At 41.8% G+C, this 18778-nt stretch overlaps 1 protein-coding gene across 1 annotated transcript in view; it reads left to right on the forward strand.

The window, feature by feature from the left end:
- The first annotated feature begins 6214 nt into the window (after positions 1–6214).
- The window catches only part of fbln5 (fibulin 5), a 76961-nt gene continuing 64397 nt past the window's right edge, over positions 6215–18778 (forward strand). Inside the window, exon 1 of the mRNA XM_041214712.1 lies at positions 6215–6270. The gene's annotated coding sequence lies outside the window, so the exon portion shown is untranslated. The remainder of the gene's footprint in view (positions 6271–18778) is intronic.

Raw genomic sequence — 18778 nt, forward strand, 5'->3', positions numbered from 1 at the left:
ATCGATCAGGGCTGGATTTGCCTTTGTCATTTCCGGTGCCTCGGTCGATTCCAGGTGGCCCATTCAGTTTCAATCCTTTCCGATACAACTAAGCAATTGCTAGGCACTCAAGAGTCAACCACATTACTACAGATCTGCAGTCACATGTAGGACAGCAGATTTCCTTCCCTCATTGTACTAGATTGTTTTTTAATGGCAATCGACAAGGGGTTTCAATCATTTGACTTTTAATTTCAGATACTTATTGAATTCAAATTCCACCATCTGCTGTGGTGGGATTCAAACCCAGGACCCCAGAGTATTACCAGTCTAGTGACAATACCACTACACCACCGCCTCTCCCACATTCACATTTTAATAAAGCAAGTGACATGACAAAATGCATTGTAAGTTGTGAAATGAGACTGGAAAGATGCTGAAGTCATCTCCTAATATTCCAGTGTTTTCTGAAGGGAGCACAGTGACTAAACATACAACAATAGCAAGTGAAACCCAGACAAACAGCATCAGGCGCATTTACTAAAAGCTTGTTCACTGTCTCCTTATTTGTGTTTAGAGAAAATGTTTCAAGGAGTGGGGAAGGCCAGAATTAGGGGCTATGAATCATAGGATCATTGAATGGCTACGACACATTCAGCCCATTGGGTTCATGGTTAATAGATAGTCACTAGTAAATCTGATAGGAAATTCTGGAGTAACTTCCTTACTAAAAGAATGATTGGAATGCAGTGTGCGCCACCACAAGGAGTAGTTAGGGTGAATAGCCAAATCCAATAAAGGGAAGTGTGGGAGAAAGGAATGGAGAAATATGTTAATGGAGTTAGATGAGGGTGGGAGATGGCTAATGTGAAACATAAACAGTGGCTTGGGCTTGTTGGGTCAAATGGTTTGTTTCTGTGTTGTGGATACCAAACTATGTAAACTATGTAAAAATGTCACAGCTTGAGTTATAAGAGGTAGTGGAGGTGTTATAAGAAACTATAGAATAAGAAATTACCATTCAAACCACTGAACCCAATCTATCCAACAGATTGTGCAGTAAGAAGGATGCTCTCCAATGCATTTAAAGAATAGTCACTGATGAAAGTGCCCAGATGCTAAAACTTTGAAATATACCTCTTCAAATTGTTGAAGAAACTCCATCACATCAATCTAGCATTAACATCTCTTCTTTTTTGATCAGTCCCTCAAGCTCAAGGATGACTTGCTTGCACTCCAGTTCAACAAGTTCTGAGATGACTAAAATCCAATGTGCAATCTGCAAACTCCGCCAGTTGCAGGGCAGGTTGTGTTTGAAGAATTGAGTTGATGAGGTATTTGGAGGCTTGTGTGCTTCCTCTGATGCCTAGACTTTGTTTCTGCTGTTTACGATGAAGTGTCTCAATGTGTTTGGTTTGTCATGGATGAGCATCCTCCATTTTGGTCGGCCACAAGCCAGGGACTCCCATGAATCGGCAGGGCTGTTTGACCTCTTCAGGGGTATTTTGAGGACATCTCCAAAGCATTTCCATGGCCCTCTTGGGAGTCTCCTGCTGTGACTGAGTTCCAAGTAGAGCAGTTGTTTCAAGAGTCTGGTGTCAGGTGTTTCGATCGCAGCTGATGTTATTTGCTGAGCAAGCTAAATCCCAGAGGAAAACTTGTCTGACTGATCATAAATTTTTTTTATGTTTTGAAAATGAGGGGAAAACTACTGATCCTAGAAGCATGTAATCCCAGTAACACATCTAGGATTTTAAAATTAAAAGATTTATTAACAAATAGAAAAAAAACTTAGAAACGCAGAGAATTAAAATTACACAGTTAAAACAGTCTAAAAAAAATTCCCCCTTAAAAAGCCCACCTGGTCAGAACACACAAGTAAACTACTTGGCAACAGCTCCCTTATAGATTTTTAACCATAAAAACCCAGTAATATTACCCAAGACAAAAACTGCTGATGTTTTAAGAAAGTATACCACACGCCATCTTATTCTCATCCATTCTACTGTGGAAACCTGAAGGAAGTTCAGAATCAGACTGCTTTCTGAAAACAAAGACTTCTCTGGCTTGAAACTAGATGGCTGCTTCAAATTAAAACACTGGCATCTACCCAACCATGTGGAAAATTGCCCAGGGATGTCCTGTACACAAAAAGCAGGACGAATTGAACCTAGCCAATTACCGCCTCATCAGTCTATTCTCAGTAAAATAATGGAAGGGGGGGCACTTGCTTAGCAATAACCTGCTCACTGATACCCAGTTTGGGCTTCACCAGGGCCTTTCAACTCCTGACCTCATTACAGCCTTGGTTCAAACATGGACAGAAGAGCTGAAACCCTTAGGTGAGGTGAGGGTGACTGCCTTTGACATTAAGGTAGTATTTGACCGAGTGTGGCATTAAGGAGCCCTAGCAAAACTGGAGTCAGTGGGAAGCAGGGGGAAATCTCTCTGTTGGTAGGAGTCATACATAGGACAAAGGAAGATGGTTGTGGTTGTTGGAGGTCAGTCATCTCAGCTCCAGGACATCACTGCAGGAGTTCCTCAGGGTAGTGGCCTCGGACCAACCATCTTCAGCTGCTTCATCAATGACCTTCCTTCCATCCTAAGGTCAGAAGTGGGGATGTTCGCTGATGATTGCACAATGTTCAGCACCATTCACGACCCCTCAGATACTGAAGCAGTCCATGTCCAAATGCAGCAAGACCTGGACAATATCTAGGCTTAGGCTGCCAAGTGGCAAGTAACATTCCTGCCACACAAGTGTCAGGCAATGACCATCTCCAACAAGAGAGAATCCAATCATCGCCCCATAATGTTCAATGGCATTACCATCACTGAATCCCCGACTTTCAACATTCTGGGGGTCACCATTGACTAGAAAGTGAACTGGACTAGCCATATAAATACTGCAGCTGCAAGGTCAGGCTTTGAATCATGTGATGAGTAAATCACCTCTTGACTCACCAAAGCCTGCCCACCATCTACAAGGCCAAGGGGAGTGTGATGGAATACTCCCCACTTGCCTGGATGGGTGCAGCTCCCACAACACTCAAGAAGCTTGACACCATCCAGGACAAAGCAGCCCCCTTGATTGGCACCACATCCACAAACATTCACTCTCTCCACCATCAATGCACAGTAGCAGCAGTGTGTATCATCTACAAGATGAACTGCAGGAATTCACCAAGGCTCCTTCGATAGCACCTTCCAAACCCATGACCACTACCATCTAGAAGGACAAGGGCAGTGGATAGATGTGAACACCACCACCTGGAAGTTCCCCTCCATGCCACTCACCATCCTGACTTGGAAATATATCACCGTTCCTTCACTGTTGCTGAGTCAAAATCCTGGAACTCCCTTCCTAACAGCACTATGGATGTACCTACACCACTTGGACTGCAGTGGTTCAAGAAGGCAGCTCACCACCACCTTCTCAAGGACAACTAGGGATGGGCAATAAATGCTGGCCCAGCCAGTGAAGCCCACATCCTGTGAATGAATAAAAAAAAAAGTCATCTCAACTAAACACCTCCATTAAATAACCCTTTTCCTTTTCATTCTAGATTTCATTGTCCTAAGCTTCTCTTTGAACTCAATTTTTCCAAAATATAAAAAACGTTCATGTCTTCCTGTTGCCTGCACTTTCAGGTCAAATAAAATTTAATAACTTCCCCTGTTTACTCATGAAACCTTAGTAAGTTAGAAAAGTCCCTTAAACTCTCTTAGAAATTTAGCAGCTGAAGAGTCTGACCTATCATCTCATGAAAATTTTAAAACCTAACTTATTTACTTGTAATTCCAACTTCACCATAGCCTCTCATTACAAATGCATGCATCTAGCACCTTTACCTTTCGTCTCTCAGTCCTCATAGGCAAGTTGTCTTCCCCCAGTTTAATTAATCATATACACACACACACACCTTTACAGAATATCACCATATTCCCAAAAGTATTAAAAATGACAACATCTATCTTCACACAGGTATACAAATGACATGCCCTGCCCAGAGGAGCTGACTTTGAGAATTAGTGTCTCAATGTTGATCATGTTGGCTTGAGAGAGGACACTGCTTTTGGACTGCCTTTCTTGCCACTAGATTTGGAGGATCTTGTGAAAGCACTGCTTGTGGTGCTTCTCCAATGCTTTTAGATGTCTGCCTCAGGTTGTCCAAGTTTCTAAAGTAAATAGGGGCATGGGGATCACTGCTGCCCAGTAAACCATGACCTTAGCCTTGGGTTTGAGACCCTGGTCTATATTATTCAATAATGACTGGCTATATTCCACAGGTACCAGCTCCACTCTCACAACGTTCTGTCGAAGGGTCATGAGGACTCGAAACGTCAACTCTTTTCTTCTCCGCCGATGCTGCCAGACCTGCTGAGTTTTTCCAGGTAATTCTGTTTTTGTTTTGGATTTCCAGCATCTGCAGTTTTTTTGTTTTTATTCTGTAGAGTGTTGGATCCAAAACATATTTTTGACTTCCGCTTGAGGACCAAAGAGAAACTTTCTTGAAAGCCTTCCATAAGATCACCAAAGGAAAATGTGATAAAGCGGAGCAGTTCACCCCACATGGTGTTGAAACCACTTCCTGCACCACCACCCCCAACCCCCACCCCAATCCATTACGGTTGTAACGTGAAAATATTTAAGTACAAAATGCCTCAAAGTCTAGAAATTGTTTTGTGATTTTGAATTAAATTTTGTGGTTAGTGTCGGGCGAATAGTGCCAGCTGTTCATTGCACTTGCTTTTGCCCACAGACACACTGTGAGCTTTTGCGCTGGAACTTTAATCAAAAATTTGAAGCAGCGCAATTCGCTGGGACGTGATTGAAGCGGTCACATAGCTACATTTCCTAAACCAATCCAAATTAAGAGTTCTTTTGGGTACTCAAGAGTCTGAACCAGGAAATATAAACCAGAAATGTAGATTAGAACCGTTAATTCAATAAAAGAAGCACTTGTATTTCTGTGGTGCTTTTCACAACCACCAGATGTCTCAGAGCACTTTACAACCAATGAAATGCTTTTGACGCATAGTCACTGTTGGAATGTAGGAAACACAGCAGTCAAATTGCACATAGCAAACTCCTACAAGCAGCAATGTGAAAATGACCAGATAATCTGGTTTTATGATGTTGATTTTGGGATAAATATTTGCCAGGGATCATTCTCCTGCTCTTCTTTGAGATAGTATATGGGATCTTTTACATCCTCCCGAGCAAGCAGATGGGGCCTCAGTTTAACATCTTATCTGGAAAACAGCACCTCTGACAATACAGCACTCCCTCAGAGCTGCACTGGAGTGTCGGCCTTGATTTTTGTGCTCAAGCCTTGGGGTGGGACTTCAATTTAGAACCTTGTGTGTTAGAGGCAAGAGAGCTGCCAACCGGGCTGTGGCTGACACTGACAAATCCAAACTGGGCTCTTCACCAAAGCATCTCAGGTTTGTGAATCATGAGGCCCAAAGTGGAGACTGTTTCAGCTTGACTTCATTGTGAAGATGAAAATTACAATGGGACTGTCTTAGCTCCAAGGCATCCAAGATGAGAGCTGGATCTCTCTTCACAATGCAATGTGTAGCCGCTAACATTCTTCACCACCTCTGCACCCACCATCTATAAAAGGTGCGTTAGCGTTCCCCCAGACTTTCATACATTTGAAGGGAAAAAGCTGCACAATTGTTCCATATATCCTGTTTAAATTGGTAGTGATTTCATAGCAAACATCAGAGTGTGTTGGCACTTTTCCATAATAATTTTAATTTAATACAAATTCAGATCCCATGAGCTAACATATAAAAGCAATGACTTATCAGATTTTGCAGTTTAAACATGCTGAAGGTCTCAAACTTTCCAAGAAGACGAAGCATGGAGCCCTGAACTGCCAAGATCCACAAGCTGGTTGTGGGAACGCACGCCAGTTGGTGCTCTGTAATTTAAACCAGCTGTCAGCAACACACAGACTCCCATTTGCGTTTTTAAACGTACTTCCAGAGTGAAGTGTTCATTTTTAGCATTCTTTGTCCAATTGGTTTAACGCTGAGTTAGAAAGGGGCTTGAACGAAACCAGGTGCCGCTCACTTCGAGACCAGTATCTCCGAGATAAGGGGGAAAACTGTGTGGAAAGGACCATCAGCTTTTTACAAATTGAAATCCAGCGGCCACATAAATCTCAAAGGAGCCTATTAGAGAGAAAAGGGAAATACAAGCAGTTCTGCCGAACATCTGTCCCCTGGATTTTTAATTCTACTTTTCAGGAATACACAACACTTGAATGAAAATATCAGGTAGGTTCAATCTGTGAATTTGCAATAAATGACTGAAAACAACTCATTATCCAAGTTAACAGGTTAGTCACCTTAGAAGATGTTAAGTGTGATTTTCTCTGTAAAGCAGCCTGCTGTATTAAACATAAATGGAGAATACATGCAACACAGGGATGTAACATTTTAATCTTGATGATCAGGAGATTATCAGATACTGATTAAACACAATTAACCTTTTGACTTAAACAAAGATTAACATTATTTCCAGTAAAAGTTGCAGATTTATGCTACTCCTGTTACAAAATAATGCTCCAAAACAGGCCATAATTTTCATTCCTTGTATAGTTCTGCAGAAGACCTTAAATTTTTGAAATAATTATTTTAAATTTTTAATCAGCTTGATATTTGACATTTTTTGAATAATAAATTTATTTGTATAGATTGTTTTTAATTTGATCTTGATGCAAAACAAACATCAAATGTTATAACAAAAACCAAGTACTGCGGATGCTGGAGATCTGAAGTAAAAACAGAAAGTTCTGAAAATAATGTGTATCCAAATATAACATTCAATCAGAACAGAAGGTGCTGGAAATATTCAGCAGGTCTGGCAGCAGCTCTGGAGAGAGAAACAGAGTTAACGTTTTGAGCCGAATATGACTTCTTCGGAACATAGTATCAGAATCAGCTGCTGCCAGACCTGCTGAGTATTTCCAGCACCTTCTGTTCTGATCGAATGTTATATTTGGATATGCACTATTCATGAACAAATAGTATTTAATGGCCCATAGCTATAACCTATCTCAGTCCTTCTTTATTCAACCAGGAGGCTGGAACAAATCAGGCCAAACGTTTATCCAAAACCACTTGTTGAGTGTTACGACCCTACAAAATACAATCATTGAACGCTTTGTGGGATATGACTAGTCTCAGAATTGCTTCCTCTCACTAAGGGGGTGTGACCTATCGCTGAGAAGTACTCCTTCCACTAACTTGGGAGTTTACAATTCAGCCACTGAGGGGGAATTGGAGCAGAGGCTGTCATTCTGTGACATGTTGCAATCATTCCAGTGAGTTTATGCAGTTTGACCTGCATTTTTAAAATCTGGTGTTAGCTTTGAATTGTTGTCTTTAGTCATTTTAAATTATTATTGTTTGTTCTATCTTTCCCCCTTGAGTTAGCCTGCTTATAGTTCACAGGACCACACTTTGGGCTGTTTGTAAAAATTGGAACATTAGTTCTTTTCAAGTTTTCTGGCCCTGTCTCTGGATTTAATAAGCTGTGAAAAAATTCCACTGCTGGTCCAGTCATAGGAATATTTAACCATTTTTTTTCTAATGACCATTTTGTAACTAATCTCATTGATATTCATGATTTTGCAAGCTGTCAAAGTGGCAGTCACATGGAACAAAACAAATTCCCTCCCCACTTGCAAACACATATGTCTCAGATTACAGTCTGAAATGAAAGTAGTCAATAGTGCTATGTTACGTCAGGGATTGGATTGTCAGGCTCATCAATCAGTATTGGCAGTGATATTGTAGGCATGGTTAAGGTTTGTCAATATCTTGAGAAATGCAACAAAGTTCATCTACAAACATACAAATTAGGAGCAGGAGTAGGCTATTCGGCCCCTCAAGGCCGCTCTGCCATTTGATAAGTTCATGGCTGATCTGATTGTGGCCTAAACTCTACCTTCCTGTATAGCCCCTCTTACCTTTAACTCCCTTGTCAAACTCTCTAACTCAGCCTTAAAAATATTTAATGACCCTGTCTCCACCGCTCTCTGGGGAAGACAATTTCACAGACCAATGATCCTCTTGAGAGACAGAAAACAAAAATCCCCTCCTTTCTGCCTTAAATGGGAGACTACTTATTTTTAAGTAAGTCTCCTAGTTTTAGCCTCTTCCATATGAGGAAACATTCCCTCAGGATCCACCCTGTCAAGTCCTCTCAGGATCTTAGAAGTTTCAATATGATCGCCTCTCTTTCTTCTAAACTCCAATGGGTACAGGCCCAACCTGTCTTTTCCTCATAAGATAACGCCTACAACTCAGGACTTCTCTTCTCTGAATTACTTCTAATGTAATTGTATCCTTTCTTGAGTAAGGAGACCAAAACTGTACACAGTATTCCAGGTGTGGTCTCAACAATGCTCTGTACAATGCAGCAAAACTTCCCTACTTGTATATCCCATTCCCCCTACAATAAATGACAACATTCCATTTGCCTTCCTAATCACTTGCTCTACCTTATGTGATTCATGTACCGGGCACCCAGATCCCTCTGTACCACAGAGTTCTGCAATCTTTCTTTATTTAAGTAATCTACTGTTCTGCTATTCTTCCTGCCCAAGTGGACAACCTCACATTTTCCCACATTATACTCCATCTAATTTGGTTGGTCTCATGTTTGAAAGAGCTTACATTGATAGAGTGCCTTTAATGTAGAAGAAATTCCCAAGGTGCTCTACAGAGGCATAATCAGATAAAAATAGACACATTGAAGAAGATATTAGGAAGGATGATCGAAAATTTGATCAAAGTAGCGGATTTTATGGAACTGTTAAAGGAAGAGAGAGGCGGGGGGGTGGGGGTGTGCGGTTACTCAAGGAGGGTATACTGGAGTATGAGGCCTAGACATCCAAAAACATAGCTGTCAGTATAACAGTTGGCAAAGCATGAGGCCAGAGCTGGAGTAATGTAGAGTTCTAGGATGAAATTAGAGAGAGGGGGGGAGTCATTGTCATGAAGGGATTTGAATGTGAGGATGACAATTATAAATTGGAGATGTTGAAGAACCAGGAGAGAGCAGGGAGTGATGTGTGAGTGAGACGTGGAGTGGGATAGGGTGGTGTGTGGTCAGCAGGATGCTTGGTCTGGTGAGTTTGTTTTCAATGTTTTCACTTCCCTTACAGGCCTGTATCTCCATTTTATATAAGGGGTGAAATGTAGGACAGCAATTTTGAGGTGTTTGGAGATAAGAAATGTATTAGGGAGAAGTTCAACTGCTCCCTGTTATCCATTATCGTTCCTAGGGTTTCTCGCTAATTTTGGTGAAGGTTGAATACATCCAACTAAATTTGGTTCAACACGTTTAAATAATAAGTTTAAAGAAAGAAAGACCTGCATTTATACAGCACCTTTTGTGTTGTTACCCCAAACCAGGTGAAAACCACTGAAGAGTAGTCACTGTTGCAATGTAAGAAATGTGACAGTCAAATTGGTCACATAGCAAAATCCCACAAACAGCAATGAGATAATGGCCATATAATCTGTTCTAATGAAATTTCATTGAGATATAAATATTGGCCAAGATACTGGGGAGAAGTCCCCTGCTTATCTTTGAAATATTGCCATGGGATCTTTTATGTCCACTGAGAGGGGGCTTCGGTTTAGCTAATCTTTCTGGAAGGACAATGCAGCACTAATTCCAAAATCTTCTGGCGGAGGTGGGGTGGAGGGTAGTGTGGTGGCGGTGGTGTGGTGGGGCGGGGGGGTGGGGGGGCCGAGAAAGATGAAATAAGCCATAGCTCTCACCTTAATGATGTGAAACTAGAATTTATCAGACTGCCTTTTGCAGGACTCTCAGCAGTAGCAGGTATCAGAAAGGTGTAGCCTTCTGGCATCCAATGTTGTTATGACAACGAGGAGGAGGAGTTTGAGGAAAGAGGGGGCGGGACAGGTTTGATTTTAAAAGGCATTATCCCTTAACATTATCTATTACAGAACGATGGATTGTTAAACACAAAGTGGGGAAATTTGAAAAATAGAAAATAAACGGTTGTTTTCTTTAAGATAAAAGCAAAAAACTGCAGATGCTGGAAATCCAAAACAAAAACAAAAATATGGACTCGAAACGTTAACTGTGTTCCTCTCCGCAGATGCTGTCAGACCTGCTGAGTTTTTCCAGGTACTTTTGTTTTTGTTTTTGTTTTGGTTGTTTTCTTTGCTGGGTTAGATCCATTTCCTTCTCCCCTGCACCTGAAATGAACTACCCGGCTGTAGTGCAGATACTGCTGGGAGTCCATAACCAATGGGTAAAAACAAATCTGATCCGAGATTCCCACTGGATTGGAGAATCCAACCTTCAGGTTTAAGCGCATATTTCCATTTTCACACTCCCCAGGAAATGATGCAGTCAACTGGAAACCAAGGGATTGAATTTACATAATGACGGGGAGGGCAGGATATCTGTATTGATCACTGTAATTTGGCAGCAGGCCCATGAGCATCCTGGAGAAATGGCGGGAATGGGAGAGTGCGGGAGTGGGGGAAAGAGAGACGCTGAATGAGCTGTTGGCTCTGATTGATGCTGGAGACTCCGACTGGTGCTATGTTCTCTGTCACATTAGGTTCTTCCTCTTCATCTGTTGCCAGCAGTAGTTCTCTCCAGTTTGTGGGGAGTTATGTAAGAGGCTGCACACCACTGTGATCCTTGGTGCTCTCTCAGAGCTGCACTGTAAGAAACTCTCCAGACTGGTTTAAGGATCCCGGGTGTATGCTTAATGGATTTATTTGAACCGTGACTCATTCCCTTTGGTCTCCGCGGGGACTCATAAGAAATGGAGTGGGACCATCACCCAAGTTTGGAGCAGATATACTACATTTCCCTGCAGGCAGTAGGGAAGAGGTGGTGGGATTGCTGGACAGTCACAGCACATGAGCTTTGTGAGAGATGCCTGAAAAGTGGACAAATACTTGCATGAACCATCATTGGGGAAATCAAGCCTGAAAAATTTATTAGAATTCTTTGAGGAGGTAACAAGTAGGATAGATAAAGGGGAACCAGTAGATGTAATATATGTGGATTTCCAAAAGGTGTTCAATAATGTACCCCATATTAGGCTTCTTAATAAGATAAGAGCCCTTGGTGTTGGGGGTGGTATATTAGCATCGATAGAGGTTTAGCTAACTAATAGAAGATAGAGAGTTAGGATAAGGAGGGCATTTTCTGGATGGCAACCTGTAACTAGATGAGTGCCACAAGGATCAGTGCTGGGGGCACAATTATCTACAATATGTATCAATGACTTGGATGAGCTAAATGAATGTACCATCACCAAGTTTGCGGATGACACAAAAATAGATGGAAAGGCAAGTGGTTAGGGTGACACAAAGAGTCTACAGAGGGATACAGACAGGTTAATTGAGTGGGAAAAAGTTGGCAGATGAAATATAATGTGAGGTTATGCACTTTGGCAGGAAGAATAGAAGAGCTGAATACTATTTAAATGGAGAAAGACTGATGAAAGCTGTTGCACAGAGGGATTTGGGGGTCCTCGTGCATGAATCACAAAAAGCTAGCATACAAGTTCAGCAGGCAATAGGGAAGGTGAATGGAATGTTGGCCTTTATTTCAAAGGGAATGGAGGATAAAAATAGGAAAGTTTTGCTAAAACTATACAAGGCACTAGTTAGACCACACCTGGAATACTGTAAACAGTTTTGGTCCCCTTATCTAAGGAAAGATATACTGGCATTGGCAGCAGTCCAGAGAAGGTTCACCAGGTTGGCCCCAGGTATGGAGGGATTTTCTCTTGAGGAGGGGTTGTGTAGGTTGGGCCTGTACTCATTGGAGTTTAGAAGAATGAGAGACAACTTATTGAAACATATAAAATTCTTAAGGGGCTTGACAGGGTTGATACTGAGAGGTTGTTTCCCCTTGTGGGACAGTCTAGGACCAGAACACATAATCTCAGAGTAAGGAGTCACCCATTTAAGACAGAGATGAGGAGGGATTTCTTCTCTCAGAGGGTAGTGAATGTATGGAATTCTTTACTGCAGAGGGCTTTAGAGACTGGGTCGTTAAGTATATTCAAGGCTGAGATAGGCAGATTTTTAATCATTAAAGGAATCAAAGGTTGTGGGGAAAAGGCACCAAAGTGGAATTGAGGATTATCAGATCGGCCATGATCTCATTGAATGGCAGAGCAGACTCAATGGGCTGAATGGCCTACTTCTGCTCCTATGTCTTATGGTGGTTACAGATTAGCTGCACATTGAGGAGGTAAAACCTTGTGCGGTTCATGTGGGTTCTAGGCTTGCTGGCAATAACACTGCTGCCTACGTGTGTGAACTTGATGGTATCCCATACTTAAGGAAATGCTACAGTACCACATGGCTACTGGCTCTTAAGGTCCATTGGGAACACAATGAAATCATCAGCCTAGGCAAACAGCATGTGTGTGACTTGCTTTATGTAGGAATGCACCACAGGCTGATTTCTACCGCATATATCTCTGGCTGCAGCATGGAGCGATTCTGGTATAATGAAATTCAGGGCATAGACTCCTCCTATGCTGCTCCTCCAACATGTTCAGTAGCTTATCCAGGGTTTGACGACCCTATGAGAAGGGACTGAAGACACCAGCCAGCAGCCCTCCATCTTCAAGGATTTCTTGACAGCCCAAGTGTTGATCCCTGAAGCTGTTGAAACTCTTGTTCCTCCTGTAAGGAGTGACCAATATCACTCTCATTCTACAGTAGACCAAGCTCTTCAGTATGCAAAGGAAACAGTGCCATGAAATGAGAAAGTAGTACAATTTCAGCAAAAAAAAAGGTTTTCAGATAAAGCTGCTCCAACTCTCCATACAGGTATCAATGATCTGAATACTTGCAAGTATTTAAATGGCGTTGGCACTGTCTTGCACTGTCCAGAAGCTGGGCAGATCCAGAATTAATCATTCACCATGATAAAGTTCATGAGAAAGATAATGGTGTCCTATTAACATCTGATATGCACACTTTAACATGACTCCTACCTTTTCCAGAAGCTCTATCTGCTTATCTCTAGGCCCTGATCAAAATGGCACTGGATGGAACAGCTATGGGAACGAGCCAGCACATTCTGTGTTTCCATTTTCATTACACTACCACTCTGCTCACACCAAAAATGGGGTGAAAATTGGCCCCTTAGGGTGAGACATTGCCTGGCAAATTTGCTTTCAGCTCTCTTGCCACCCACCTTTTCAAAAACTTCAATCCAGTTTTCACCTAATCCATAGCATTGAGACTGCATGAACAACATCCTGTGTGGTTATTGTACAGTTCAGTTCTGTGTTTGGTTGCGTGAGCCTGATAACTAATCTATGCTCATTGTGCTTGATTAGTTGAGCCTGGGTGTTGACTCAGAGACAAGGAAGCAGACATCACAGAAGTAGCTGGAAGATGCTGGAAGCATGAGAGGGTAGACATTTTAAAGCATTGTATAAAATTCTGTAAATAAAGTTCCTGCACACTTAGAACCTAGTGTCTTCTCTGTATTCCTCTGAGGTAAAACAAATATAAAAAATAATCAGCAGTTATGACCATGGCTTCATGTCTCATCTCATAATCTCAAACTCTCTACCATCTTCATCACCTTAGTCCATTCTATTGTGGTCCTTCTTATCTCCTCTGTCGTTCATCTTCATTTCAATATCCTGTCCTGGTCATACATTCCTCAATATAGCTGATACAGGGTATGTGTTGTGAAACTGTATTCTGGAAGGCGTCTACTATGCTCATATGGTTACTGCCAGTTTACAGGGCTCTGTGCTGGATCCCTTTCCTCTTCATCAACACTTTTTCGGTTGCCCAAAAACAGAGTGTCAGCTTCCAAGTGTATACTAGCATCTTTGTCTCCTCTCCAGATCCAAAGGCAGTTGCTATACTGTCCAACTGACCCTCTGACATTAACTACAATATCTATATAATATTTTTAATATAATAAAATGTCCCAAAGTGCTTGACAGGAGTGCTATGGAACAAGATTTGACATTAGCCACTTAGGGGCATATTTGGCCAAATGTCCAAAGGCTTGGTCAAAGAGGTAGGTTTTAAGGAATGTCTTAAAGGAGGAAAGGGAAGAAGCGAGGTGAAGAGGTATAGGGAGGGAATTCCAGAGTTGAGGGCCTAGGCTGCTGAAGATACAGCCACCAATGGTAAAGCAATTAAAATTGGAAATGTTCAAGAGGACAGAACTGACATCACAGAGACTCAGGGGAATTATAGCACTGGAGGAAATTACAGAGATAGGGTTAACAGGGCTGAGAATTTTAAAATTGAGGTGTTACTTGACTGGAATATAGATCAGTGAGTTTAGGAGAGATGGGTGACTGGGACTTGGTTGACTAACAGAGTTTTGGAAATGTGTTAGAATAATCACATATAGAGGTAACAAAAGCATTGATCAGGTAAGCTGATGCAAGGTTGAAGTCTGGTGATATTATAGAGGTGGAAGTAAGCAGTCTTGGTAATGGTGTGGCTATGTGGTCAAAAGCTTATCTCAGGGTCAAATATAACACTTAGGTTGAAGAAGTTTGGTTCAGTCTTAGATATTTGCCATGGAGAGAGATAGATTTGGTGGCAAGGGAACAGAGTTTGCGAGAAGGACCCTGATATTTAATTGGAAGAAATTTCTGCTCATCCAGTATTGGATGTCAGGAGATCTATCATGAGCTGACATCCTCCCCTACTTTCTTCCACTCCTGTACCATTGCCCTCACTTCTATCTTCTTTCTCTACTGCTACTAAAACCCTATCTCCCACTCTTGGGCTCAAATACTGCAACCTGCTCCTGCACTGCCTCAACCGACTGCAAATTACAACTCCTTCAAAGTTCCGCAATCACTGCCAGTCACTACTGTAAAACTCCATTGATTCTTCCAGCTCCAAGAAATTGATTCCCACCCTCCTTTTCAAATCACCCTATGACCTTACCTAAGTGATCTTTCCAGACTCCTTTCCCACATGATTCCTGTATTCCTTTGGCACTGGACCACAGTTTGTTCCTGACTCCCCATCCACGTTTTCATCTGCGATACTCCTATCATCTGGAGCAATTATGCCATCCACCCCACCCTGCTACATCACCCCGCACCCCAACCACACCCCCGCCCCACCCCCACCACCACCACCACCATTGCAATAATGCAATATGGCTTAGCTGCCTTTTCTGACCTGCTTGTTGTCCATTGTTTTGCCCTCCTAAATGTAACAAGTTTAAATGCCTTGCGAATAGAAATATTTAGGCTGTTGTATCAAGCACAGCACCATTTGGAGAGAATATATTCTGGAAGCGTAGGATGGAATCCTGAGCTGGGCTGGCATTTTACTAGCAATGGGATAAGTGAGGGAGGCCTACCTGCCCTTAGGCCCGATTGCGGCCCTTAAGTGGCCAATTAATGACCTCTTAAAGGCCTCTTCTTTCTGCAGCTGGTGTCTTAACTGGGCCAGATGGGCACTTTGCCACCAGTGGAGGCCGACCAGTAAAACATTGCAGCCCCTCTGTGGGCTCAAGGAGTTTCCTTCTTATTGGGCATCTTATAACCAATGGCAGATCCCCCCACCCCCCCCACGGGTAAAGGCCACCCCCACTGGAAGACCACACCCCCTCCCCAGCGGCCCTCAATTTTGATTCGCTAACCACTTAAACTGTGGCCTGTCTGACTGGTCCCAACCCCACACAGCTGAACTTCAGGCCTGCTCTGGGGTCAACTGTCCTGGGCACTGCTGCAGTTCCAGCACTGGTCACCGCTCTGGTGACACAGCTGGGACTGAAGAGCTGCCAGCGCTCTGATTGGCTGACATCCTGTCTCACAGGGTTGGAAGCCATGACTTTAGGCAACCATTTCCTGAATAATGTAAAATTCAGTTGTGGCTCCACAGCTGGCACTTGCCCCTGCTTTTCTGGCTGCTGGGTGGGGCCACTACCTCCACCTAAAATCCCAGACATAGTGTGCTAGTAGGGTGTCACCATACGAGAAAAAGGGAATGCACATCTTCTCTGTTACTGAATACATTGATACAAAAATATAACCTTGGGAAAAAAATCAGAATTAAGCACTTTCAGTTTTTGGATCATTCTACTGGGGAGTCAGTTAGGGAATAACTTTTCCAACACAGCATGTGCATGTGAGAGAATTCAAGTGGCAAATGCCATTTTCCTTATTTTAGCTATTCTGTACAGTATGATTATGTTACTGGACCATTAATCCGGAGTAACAATCTGGCAATTTGTGAATTTAAATTCAGTTAATTAACTAAATCTGTAATAAACAGTTAGCATTGGTAATTGTTACCATGAAGCTTCATAGAGTTATTACAGTGCAGAAGCAGGCCATTTGGCCCATCAAGTCCATGCTGGTTTGTAATAGTTCAACTATCTTTACCCTCCCAGCAAGGTCAATTTATTCAGTTGAATTTATTGTTTGTCTTAATCCTTGACTGGGAGTGATTTTCAATTATTATAAGAGCTTAGTCAGCTATACTAGCTATAGACTTGGTCATAAAATAAAATGTCTTCCCTCCTAGGAGTACTTAGGCTAAACAAAGATAACTCAGAATAAAATATACTTAGTCCGTATATTATAGCAGATTAAACTCTTCTGAGTTAACCACTCTCAGTGCATGGAATTCCCCATTTAAGTATTCTGGAGAAGTTAGGGTCCTGAGGTATAAAGAGTGAGTCTGCAACTTTTATAATGATTACTTAATTGTATTTTATTATAAGAATAAATTCTATGTCACATTACAGTAATGGTTACAATATTTCAAAATGTAAAATATTTAAAATAATCAAAGCCACATAATGTATAAATGCAGGATATGAAATCAACCTAAAAATAATTGCAGGAGATTCAAATCCACCTAAAAATAACTGCAGGATATTCAAACAAATAATACACTCAGTTTATACTCAGATTTAAAGTATAAAGCATAGTTTTGTCTTGTCTCAGCTTTGAGGAGATCTTATTTAAGATGTTTATTCTCTGCTTGGTCAGTGATTGCAAAGTCTGACATTGATGCTTACTTAGAGGTCAAATTTAAAGAAAATCTTTTGCTTTAAGAATGAAATAACCATTGAGGTTTTCAACTTCCCTTTGAATCTTCTGTCAATTCTTGAGGGTCAATCAATGAGTGTGTGTGTGTGCGTGCCTGTGTGTGTGTGTGTGTGTGTGTGTGTGTGTGTGTGTTTGTGTGTGTGTGTGCGTGCCTGTATGTGTGTGTGTGTGCAGGTGTTTTCCCAACTTGTAATGAGCAGTCTCAAGGCTAACTACATCTTTCTGTGTTTTGTGAAAAGTTGTTTTTTGCTTTGCTCTCCTGCTCTTGGCAAATATTCAAATTCTTCATTAATTGGGTTAAATTCTTAACAAGCTCACTGTAGAGCAATCCAGTTAGTACTAGTGACCCAGTCTAACCCTGTAGCCCAGCAAGTTTATTTCCCGCAAGTGGCCATCCAATTTCCTTTTGAAATCATTGATTGTCTTCACTTGCACTACTCTCGTGGGTGGAGAGTTCTAGGTCATTCGCTGTGTGAAATAAAGCCCTTCCTTACATCCCTCCAATATCTCTTGCCCAAAAACTTAAAACTGTCTTCTAGTCATTGTACCATCAGCTAATGGAAACAGCTTTTCTTCGTCTACCTTATCTAAACCTGTCATAATCTTGTACACTCTATCAAATCTTCCCTCAATCTTCTTTATCCCAAGGAGAATAGCCCGAGCTTCTCCATGTAACCTTGTTGTTAATTTCCCTCATCCCTGGAACCATTCGGGTACATCCGATTGTCATTAAAAACGCAACTGGTTCATTAGCACTGTCAATGTATTAATTAAACTCTTGCCTATTTCTAGCACCGAGTTAAAGCTCTCCCCCTACAAATCTACAGTGATGATGGTTGTTTTGTTTTACAATTTTCATCTTTCCACCGTTACATTTTCAACAAAAAATCATTAACAGCAAGATTAAATTTGGACCCCTATCTCTTGTGATTTGATGCTGTTTTATTAGCACAAGATTTTGGTCAATCAAATGCAAAAAAAAATTAAATATACAAATAGGATGAAAAGGTGTAATGCCTGAAATATAATAAGCAGGATCGGAACATAGACCAATAGTTTTTTTTATAGTATCTGTTAATCTTCTCTGGCACAGTCTAACACACAGTTAACTTTACCAATAAAACTATTCATTTTAATTTCTGAAGTCATTACTGTTGCAAACTGCAACTTAGTATATTTTAGTTCTTTCCTGTTACAATAAAAGAGATGATATGCTGGACACATTTTCAGTCCAACTCCTTGGGCTGCATTTCATGTGCTCCAGGGGTCATGTTCCCACGGAGGAGGGTAGGTAAAAAGGGGTGGGTGGGAGTAGGGGCATGTAAACTGGGCACCTATCCCACTACCTTCCCACCCACCCTGAGCTCACCATCATAATACGGATGTGAGGGGGCAGGTAGGTGCTGAAATTGACAGCCTGCCCACTATATTTAAATGAACAATTAAGGGTCAATTAGGGTTGTTATCAACTCAGTTGATACTGATAATGTACACCCACGTATAAAGTGTTTAGGACAGGTGTGGGAAACCCAATTTTTCACCTCAAGTGGTTAAAGGGTGGGAAGGAAGGGACGGGGGGCAGCACCTCCTTAGGTTGAAACCCCGCTTCCTTCTTACCCACTCCCTCCCTTAAACCCACCCCCACCAGTGCCCCTCTCCCTAACCTACCCAAACCATCCCAGCCCTGGAACCTGGACTTATCT

Source organism: Carcharodon carcharias, chromosome 20, assembly GCF_017639515.1.
Source record: "Carcharodon carcharias isolate sCarCar2 chromosome 20, sCarCar2.pri, whole genome shotgun sequence".
NCBI classification, from domain to species: domain Eukaryota; kingdom Metazoa; phylum Chordata; class Chondrichthyes; order Lamniformes; family Lamnidae; genus Carcharodon; species Carcharodon carcharias.